Here is an 11,297-nt window from a genome sequence, read left to right on the forward strand (position 1 = left end):
TCTGAAGAACTTTTTTTAAAAAAAAATACACCAGATGGAAGACAAAACGTAATGACAGGAGATTATACTGCAATGGTAATATGAAGCTCGTGGAAGGTGAGCGCCTAGCTAGGGACGTGTTTTATTTTGCGGGGAGCATGTGGTCAGCGTGCCTTTCATGACTAGGTTTGGCCTTGGTCCACGGTACACATTTTCTGAGGCTGAGCCGATCTCTACGAAAAGTGAAATTCCAAATACACCCACCGGCAATCGAACTCAAGTTGTTTCCTTTAATATCGAATCAAGTTACTTATCGAACAATCCTTGTATTTCATATTAGTTCAATATACAGGGTGTTCCAAAACAACATCGACAACGTTTGGGAAAGAGGACATTCCCCAGATTCCTGACATCAAGATAAGACAAAAAGTATAGACCAACCTGGGTTCACAAATGCTTCACTTCAGAGTTATAGGCTGTCGAAAACATTAAAAAAAAAATGAACTTTAAAGGTCCATAGGTCCAAAACTATGGGACCTACCGTTGTCGGGTCTACACTTCACTTAGGAATTAGAATGTACCCTATCCAAATATCCAAGTTTCAGAATTCTGCGGTACTTCCACAACAATTTTTATAGAGGTAGTTAGTGAGTACTTCAAATCATATTTGGGAAAGAGGACATTCCCCAGATTCCTGACATCAAGATAAGACAAAAAGTATAGACCAACCTGGGTTCACAAATGCTTCACTTCAGAGTTATAGGCTGCCGAAAACATTAAAAAAAAAAATGAACTTTAAAGGTCCATAGGTCCAAAACTATGGGACCTACCGTTGTCGGGTCTACACTTCACTTAGGAATTAGAATGTACCCTATCCAAATATCCAAGTTTCAGAATTCTGCGGTACTTCCACAACAATTTTTATAGAGGTAGTTAGTGAGTACTTCAAATCATATGCCTGTAGCCAAACTGCCTCTATAAAAATTGTTGCGTGAGTACTTTAAGATTCTGAAATATGTATTTTTGGATAGCGCACATATTAGTTACTAAGTGAAGTCTTGACCCGACTGCGGTAGGTCCCATAGTTTTGGAACTATGGACCTTTAAATTTCGTTTTTTCATGATTTCGGCAGCTTATAATTTCGAAGGGAGGCATTTGTGCACCCAGATTGGTCTATAGTCCAGGAATTTTAGCATTTTTCTTCGGAAAAATTAGAAGCCAAGGTTTTTCTTCACAAAAACGTTCATTAGGTCATTCTAAATGACATATCAAAAGTTCCCCGACTTTCTGATGTACGCTTCCCCTTTTTCGGGGGTGGAAGTGGGGGAGGAAAACGCAATTTAAAATACAATCAAATTCAGCTTATTTGCATGTTAACCTGAATATTCCGAATAAAAAAACAAAATTTACCGGGAACGCTTAGCACATTTGCTCGTAAATGTTTCACAGAAAATCCCAAGGAATATCGGGTCGGGTTTCGGAAATATGACGTCATCAAAATGGCCGACACCAGAATTTGTAGTGTTTTGTGGGAATGGTTATAACTTTCCGCAGAATAGTGGTAAAACCGTCGTTTTTGTTTCAGATTGAAGATAATTAATTACCAAATGCATGTAATGAAACGTGCTGTCTGTATCGTTAATTTCTTTCGAGATACAATAACAAAAAAAAACTAGTTTTTGAGTACCTGGTTTTAAGTGTATATGCAAATAACTCAGTAATCATAAAATATTTCAAAATATATCTTCAAACAAAATATATCTTGTAGAATGAGAAATGTAAAATTTAGAGTAATAATAAATAAGAAATGTAAACTAATTGATAAATAATAATTGTAATTATAGCAGGTCCACCTGGTTTGTCATCTCTATTTCTTCGGCGTCCATGAATATTTCATGTTCAGAGATTCCTTCCGTTGGAGTGACATTCAAACAGGATTGTCCGTGACAATTTGCATAAGCAAGAGAGCAGAACAGACCCAGCTTTCGACATTCACACGCATTGCCGCATCCTTTAAAACATGAACAGAAAATCATTTTTAAAAGGGACGATGGAGCAGGTGGCTGTTGATTGAATTGGTACTAACAAATTGTCTTTCATAACCCAACCCCACTCCTCAGGATTTAGTTGATTTCCAAGGCCATGTTTGTACGTGGTAATAAATCCGAAACAAATGTGGTTGTGCTGCAGTTGAAGTCGGTGGTAGGACTTTTAAATCGACAGACATTTCTCTTCACTGATTTGGTGAAATAATGATAACGGTAATCATTTAGTGAAGTGTAATTTGCAGATACACCGTATAACCCGCCCCCCCCCCAAAAAAAAACTCTGTACCATTTTCAGCTATTTCTGCATGGGAAACATTACTTCGATTAAAAATTTATACGACATGTTTTTAATTTTGACATTTTTGTAATAATTTCAAACAAGCTGATTTCCCCTTCTGAAAAATGGCAGATGTTCCATCACAGCCTGAAAAAGCATGTAGAAATAAAATGTGATTTTTGCATACACATTCTAAACTCCTTGATGAGTAAATCTTCGGCTCTGTCTTTCCTTTTCCTGGCTTCAAGAAAAAAAAAATTAAATTCGACAGAATTCGAGCTGTCATGATTACTAACAAATCAATATCCTCATCAACAATAACTGTAGAATTAGAATTAATTTTTGATATCGTGAGTGCGGTTTCTACAATGAGGACATCAGCATCATTCCCTGCTTGCTTGACATCAATATTGGCAGCCATGAATTTATCAGTGAGCAAACCAATCAACCTACTTTTGTTGTTTGCATTGGCGAGGTTTTCTTGGCTCGTAGTCGCAACCATGTTTCCATCAAATATAATTGTTGTTGATGCTGCTTTCGAGCACCGTCAAAGTTGCTCCATGTCTTTTACATTTTTCTGAGGATTACCATACCAACAAATACGATGACAGTGTTTTGACCGAAGTGTTTTTCCACATATGCCACATATTTATCACAAATATCCATGAAAGATTCGTTTTGACGCCACACCACTCGATGAAGAAGGAATCCTCCATCAACGACGTAGTTTGCGTTTCCGAGATCAGGATGAACATTGTTCGGGTTGAAGATGTTGAATAAGGATGATTTCTTCGTTTTTCTCATTTCAGTTGCATCAAAAAGAGCCATTGGGTAAGGAGCCAGTTCGAAATTTAAACATGCTCGAAGGTCATCATCTGATCTTTTGATTACGCTGAATCGTTGAAACAGCAGCAGTGGATCGACAGGCACAGTAACATCATGTACCGTAAGGTGACTGTTCATTGTTTAAACAGAAAGAACCCTATCAGTACGAGAATATTTTATGTCATGAAATTTGTCACCAACTTTTCTTTCCATCATGGTTGCTCCAATGTTCAGTGCATCGTAGCAGTTTATTTTCTCCACATTACCTGTAACCCCTGTTGCTATAGACATGATCACTTGTACATCTGGGAAAGGGTTGTGGACACTGAACCACTCTGATACTTTCCTAACATCTTCTTGGTTCCGTTTGATTCGAGATTCTCGTGCATCTACATTCTGCTCTTCACTTGCAAACGAAATCCCACAAAAGTTTTCTAGTCCTTCAGAAATGTTGCTCGCACTTAACAAACCAACAACAAACTTAGTTAAAACATTCTCTTTTGTACTTCTTTCATGCACAAAGCCTCTTCGTATCTTTGAAGACTTCATGAGTGACTGTTCTATTATCATATCTGTTGGAGTTCCACTAAAAAATTTGTCTGATCGCTTAACGGTGAAAAAGTCTGCAGTAAATTTTCTCTAGATGTCTCCATCCATTACGTTCTCCAACTTTACCATGTCTTTGTCAAACAAGTTGGCACTTTTAGCGTACAAAAAATGTCCTGCGGTGTGGAAATACGGAATCATCCTCTTCACTGCAGACAAATATGCCTTCCAGTCACCCATCCTCTCTGCCCTAATAAACTCTTTGAGGATTAACACAATGTCTAAATACTGCTCCCATAATTGTGCAGTTGGACCTCTCTCTTTTAGTTGGTTTTAGTTACAAAAAATGCAGGTACAGGTACCGTTGGAAAGGCTTTATAATGCTCTACAATCTTTATTTTAAGACATATTTTGAAATATTTTATGATTACTGAGTTATTTGCATTTACACTTAAAACCAGGTACTCAAAAACTAGTTTTTTTGTTATTGTATCTCGAAAGAAATTAACAATGCAGACAGCACGTTTCATTCCGTACATTTGGTAATTAATTATCTTCAATCTGAAACAAAAACGACGGTTTTACCACTATTCTGCGGAAAGTTATAACCATTCCCACAAAATACTACAAATTCTGGTGTCGGCCATTTTGATGACGTCATATTTCTGAAACCCGACCCGATATTCTTTGGGATTTCCTGTGAAACATTTACAAGCAAATGTGCTAAGCGTTCCCGGTAAATTTTGTTTTTTTATTCGGAATATTTAGGTCAACATGCCAATTAGCTAAATTTGATTGTATTTTAAATTGCGTTTTCCTCCCCCACTTCCACCCCCCGAAAAAAGGGGAAGCGTACATCAGAAAGTCGGGGACTTTTGATATGTCATTTAGAATGACCTAATGAACGTTTTTGTGAAGAAAAACCTTGGCTTCTAATTTTTCCGAAGAAACACCCATTTTTTGACTAAAGTTCCTGGACTACTATACTCTTTGTCTTATCTTGGTGTCAGGAATCACCTCCCAAACGTTGTCGGTGTTGTTTTGAAACACCCTGTATATAGCGTAATCAAAATAATACTTTAGTAACAAAATAGGAAAAAGAAAAATTAAAACTTACCAACTTTTTTCCTTTCTGTGTCACTCAAATTCTCGAAATTTTCTATTAGTTGAATACAAACGCTTCTCCATGCGTTTGTAACTTTTAACCTGTCCTTGTACTCCTCATTCGATTTGTCCCAGAGCTCAGGTTTGTCCTCTATTAAACTTATAAGCACTTCTGTGTCTATATCGATTTCTTCCGATTGCTCTTGCAGCGACATTTCGAAATTGGCCTTTGCGTCTGCAGACTCCGGTGACATGTAAACAATCTATCCACGATACAACAACGACAATATTCACCAAACTTCAATTCGGGACTCTCCCGAACACAGTACTTCACAAGGACATGTCACATTGGAGACGCCACCTTCCACCGCAGCGCAATATCTGCGGGGAACAGCTTATTTCAGAATAGATTAAAAAAAAAAAAAAAAAATTATTCAGCTAAACCCAAGAAAAAGTTATGTGAGCATGGTTGTAATGCAATTTTTGGAATAAAAAAAAGAGAAGGAAAAAACCCTGTTGATTTGTGTTGTCAACTCCAACTATTGTCATTCATTAGTTTTATTAACGTGGTTGCAGTGGACAAAGACAAAATAATATGCATTTTATTCGCTTTGTTAAGATACCAATATGAGGGAACATGCCACAGGCAGAAAATATTAGTACTTTTATTAGAGAAGCGGTATCTTGAAAGAGATTTTTCTATACTGTTTCCACAATTGATAGACTTGGGCAAAATAGCGGCCAGGTTCTGGATATTTAAAATACCATCCCGATATTCATCTGTTGTGACTGAGAAAATAGGATAAAGTCCTTTGAGGATAGTCGGTAGTTGAGATCGATCTCACAAGTAAACCTTACGTTTGGGTGAATCGAGTTGCTGACTGAGACACATATGAGAAAGTAGTACTAAATGTGGTCAGTATTTCAGTGAAGTTTTAGGTGCGAAGCTCCAGAGGTTTAGGAGATACAGCTACCAGAACATCACATGGAAGTACAGAATAGTCTTCATACAGTTGGAGGTAAAAGCTCTGTAAGACCTCTTGTAACGACCAAAGGTGAATAACATATATATGGGTATATATTAGGACTAGGGGGAAGTCATATAGTAAGGGTATACCTGACGGCGGCCATCTTGAAATTCGCCATTTTGAATTAAGGTTAAGTTTTTAAAATACGAATAGGGTCATGTGATACATGATTTAAGGCGAAAATTTAATCAGAAGAACAATGGTGACGTTAATTTTGATTTATGCGCAATTGGTAAAAAGTTACAGGGAAATTAAATATTGTTGCAGCATATGTATTAGTCCTTTACCTCACCTTGTAAATTTTGTGTTAATGATAATAATTAAATAAAAAGCAGGTGGATAAATATTAGGTCTATGGTAAGAGTTCCTTGATGGCGGCCATGTTCAAATCCGCCATTTTGAATCAGACAAAAGTTTTAAACAAAACGCATAACATTGACACCTTATTAATAGCAAATTTTACCATAACTCCAACGGTATAACCATTTTTGCTTTATCATTAACCAGCATTTGCTATCGCGTAAACAAGTTGCTAATTTAAGGAAAAATGACCAAAGTGGAATTTAGTCATAATTGAACTTGGGTCTTTCTTCCAGAAAAGTCCTCAATTAGTACAATCAATATGTAGTTCAGAAAAGAGCCCATGACTTGCACAAATGCTCTGCTCACAGTGAGCACACCTCGCAAAGGCAATCGAGTTACACTTGACACATTTGTCGTTAACAATTCCGTCAAAGAAATAGTCGTAAGGAGCGATCCATTTAATTTTGTGCTGGTTAATGATAAAGCAAAATTGGTTATACCGTTGGAATTATGGTAAAATTTGCTATTAATAAGGTGTGAATGTTATGCGTTTTGTTTAAAAGTTTTGTCTGATTCAAAATGGCGGATTTGAACAGGGCCGCCATCAAGGCAACTCTTACCATAGACCTAATATTTATCCACCTGCTTTTTATTTAATTATTATCATTAACACAAAATTTACAAGGTGAGGTAAAGGACTAATACATATGCTGCAACAATATTTAATTTCCCTGTAACTTTTTACCAATTGCGCGTAAATCAAAATTAACGTCACCATTGTTCTTCTGATTAAATTTTCGCCTTAAATCATGTATCACATGACCCTATTCGTATTTTAAAAACTTAACCTTAATTCAAAATGGCGAAATTCAAGATGGCCGCCGTCAGATATACCCTTACTATATGACTTCCCCCTAGTCCTAATATATACCCATATATATGTTATTCACCTTTGGTCGTTACAAGAAATCTTACAGAGCTTTTACCTCCAACTGTATGAAGACTATTCTGTACTTCCATGTGATGTTCTGGTAGCTGTATCTCCTAAACTCCTGGAGCTTCGCACCTAAAACTTCACTGAAATACTGACCACATTTAATACTACTTTCTCATATGTGTCTCAGTCAGCAACTCGATTCACCCAAACGTAAGGTTTACTTGTCAGAATCCAGGCTGATCTGTAGGTATTATTATTATCATTATTATTTCGGGTTTATTCGTTTGTTTTAAGCGTTCCGACTATTGACTCAAGTCTCTTTAAAACACTACTCTAATCCCTGAATTCAAGGAATTACACCCATAGAAGTGTTAAGATAGTTATAAAATATATAAAATACGGTATACTTATCACAGATCACATCATGAATTCTCTCTTGCTTTGCGAAAGTACATGGTATTATTACTAAAGACCGGATTACGAAATTTTATGTAACTAATATATAGGCCCTATATGTAGCAAAATAGTACATAAATATAGAGCAAAAGACTGTAAAATATATAAATTTGTTGAAATATTTGATAGTATATATATTTCAATTTTGGAGCACCAGAAACTTAGAGAATTATAAGTTCATTTGCCCAGCGCTACCCGCATATTTATCTCAATCTGCTATTACATAGAAAAAATAATTTGGGTTGATTTGCACTCTTTTTAATCAACGACCTATGGATTCGACACTTCGGTAGTATCGGTCGTTTTCGATTATTTTTACATGTCACCTTTTCCCATATATTGTATGTAACAAGTTTGGTTAAAAGCACCCCAGGTGTCCTAGGCTAGAAACGTAAAACACACACACATCCATATTATCGCAACCACTCTCTACTCTTTCCTGGCAATACTTGCTCCCTCCTCCAACACCCAAGCGGCAAATAGTCGCCTATATGTAAAGAGATCCATTGCTTGCAATGTCTCGCTTGGCTCTACGCGGCAATCTGCCGCGCCGCTTTCTAGCAGGGAGAGGCGGGAAAAGCTTCATTGCTTGCAATGTCTTTCTACCCTGAGCGGCAATTCGCCGCCGCCAAATGGGAAAGGGCTGTAACTCAGCCCGTCGACTTTGTGCAGGCAGTTACTGCACAAGTATGAACATATCTCAGCATGCACCAAGAAGCAGACTCTTGTGACACATGGGTTGTTTCGTAATGCAAAACTTTCCTAGTACCCTTGTATGCATTGTCATTACGGCAACCGCTGTCTCCATTATTTCTCCAATCAATCAATTAATTAAATATGTACTGGAGAGAGAGTAATACTATGAGAATACAATGAAACGAGGTAAGGAGGCCTTGTAAAAGGGATCTCTTGTATGGAGAAATAAGATGGACCCTGATTATTTCTAGTAATATACTCGTTCGACACGAGGTCCCATTTCAACACTTCAACACAACGTAAAATGTCCTGATATGCTATGTACATCGTAATGACATCTAATCTGAAAGACAACGGCTGCTGTTCGCCAGTTGTTTATTCATAAATTAACAAACAGATCTGTGTTTTCAGCTCGTAGTATCGTACTGGTTTGTGTTTCTTTAATGTACAAGTACAGAGGAAGATAGAATTGTAAAAATATTAAACGACTTCGAGTTTTAAGTGATGAAGATCGTGAAGGTTTTGAAGATTACTTCGTTGCAAGGGCATCAAGTAGTGATAGTCACTTCGTCCAGTTATGATGAACTTGAGCCTGTTGAGAAAGACGCATCGTTCAGCATGTCCGAATTTTTTTTGTATCTATCTTGAACAATATTTCAGGCAATTCTGTTGAAGTTGGAATAGATAATACAATCGTAATAGAAATTGAACCGAGTGAGGCTGAGGTGGAAACTGTTGACAACAGTGATGCCAATGAGTGACATTATCAACACAGAAGGAAAGTACTTCCCCGACAAGAGGTCTCTTTTCGCTTTCCGTATCACAAATATCAACTGACGGTATTCACGAAATTTAAAAACTAATAGTCGAAAAAGGAATAAGTTGTCTGCATGCAAGATGAGAGCAAATCTTCTGTTCAAGAACTGTTACTGAAATTTGCTAGATATTTTAACGTAGTACGTAACCGAGTATTAACAAAACTTGTCAATTGTTCAGAAAAGGAGGTTCCTGTAGTAAGACTACATTCAGACTTCTTGAATATGGAAGGTGGGCAAAATGTAGAAGAACCAGTGAATTGACGAAATGTACTTTCAGTCTGAAATAAGTTTCTCATAACTATTGTTCCTGGGAAAAGAATCTTATTTTCAAGAGAAGTTCACATAACTTCAGCGTTCTTATTTGTAACAGATGAGTACAGCTACCAACACATCTGACCATTACAATTTATATTTAAAAAAACTTCAGTTTTCTATTTTTTAAAAATACTCTTTTCAGAAAGCTGTCCTGCAGTGCTGCGTTTTTTTTTTTTTTTTTTTTAATCATATTGTTATCAAGTTAGAAACATGCTGTCCTTCCAGCATTAAATAAGGAGTTGGGCGATTATGATTCTAATAGCAAGCGATTGATGGGTATTGAGAATTGTACAATGACTTGCTTGAGATATCAAAAACTATAAACCAAAATACCTGCGCTAAGTACATCCAATTGTCGACAGTGTCTAAATAGAGTAACATTTTATTCGGTGAATATGTTATGTAAGAAAGTAAGGTTTAATATTTTACTGTACTTATATGAAATACTTAATTCAAAATGTCGATTTAGTGGAGTAAAATTTGGTCTATATCAGAGATGCAGTTTTCATGCCTTTATTCTGTTTTTCTGAAGAAGCAGATATCCTAACGCTTCATTAGATTATGACCATTGTGAGGAAAAAATCTGGCTATGAAACTAGTCCAATTGCGCCCTGGAACTTAGCATCGTAATGATTTTTTCTTTTTAATTTATTTTTCGTTGCCTAGAGATGGGATAATCGCAGGAAGATAAGTCGCTATAATAACAGTGTATAGTTAAATACCTCTCAAGGGAAACATTACCCAGTACATCCTTTACCGAAGTCAAAACACCATATGAACTCTCCTGCGCGACACTTCCATTTTTCATACGACGATAAAATTTAGCTTTTCTAATACCCTCTGCCATCAAAAATTAAACATATGCACGTTGGACATGTATTTATCTGTAGTGATTTGAGTTTTGTAATAGTTTCTTTTCTATAAAGCAGAAATGATTTCGTGGCAGTTTCTTTAATAAGCTACACTGAACAGCTTGATTAGATTGATAAGAAAGCCAATCTGGTGAGTGAGTCGGAGAGCTGTGTTTCTTTTAATCTTGTTCCAATCCTTTCGGATTATTAAACGGTTTAAGTCTTAGCAATTAAAACCCAGTGGACTATATCACTGAAACTGTTGTAATAATAAAATCGTTTGAAATATGATAAACCATGGAATAAACACTACCCAGGAAATAAAGAATGTTACTCATTAACGTATTTAATAGTTTCTTGAACTCTTAAGCAGGAAATAACTTCGGATACGACACCACTGCAACAATTGGAGCGAAAAACAGTGAAAGTTTTATAGCTCAGGAAAGGAAATTGAGGAACTCGGGAGGTGTACTTAAGTAAAAATCTAAAAACAGGACGGGGTACCAGGAATTTTGGGAAGCAATATGAAGGTAACAACAGGAATGTAAACAGGTGAAATCTCTACCTTAATTACAACTACAGGTCTCACTAAATGATTTCATCAATATGACCCTTCCCTATTCTTCCTTGGCATATTAATTACAATACTAACTTTCTCGTTGAAAGTTTTCGTCCATGGTAAAAGGTAACATGGCGTCATCAAAAATTCGGGTGAAATTAAAATAAATAAATAAATAAATAAAGCAAACTAAGGTAAAAATTTTATTTTACTTCATTACTATGCATTAATATGGTTGAGAAGTTTATCGCATCGCGGACTTTATTTTTCACAATAAAATCCAATTACTGGTTGAACTATGGCAAAAGTATGTGACTGCAGTCTAGAGATTACTTTAAATAACAGCTACAGCTTTAGTTTTTTGGCATTTGAAAATAACACACGTCTCTTTAGTGAACTAAGTAATCAAACACGTTTATTATTACTTTTAAGGTCCTTGGAAGAAAAGATTTAGTTTCGTGTTATGCAACAGATATTAACTAAATTAAAATACAACGTTCTTATCTTGTATCTTAAAGTTTGGCGATTCACTTAGACAGTTTCAGTGTACTGTG

Source organism: Thermobia domestica, chromosome 2 (genome assembly GCF_964235325.1).
Source record: "Thermobia domestica chromosome 2, izTheDome1.hap1.1, whole genome shotgun sequence".
In the NCBI taxonomy this organism is placed as follows: domain Eukaryota; kingdom Metazoa; phylum Arthropoda; class Insecta; order Zygentoma; family Lepismatidae; genus Thermobia; species Thermobia domestica.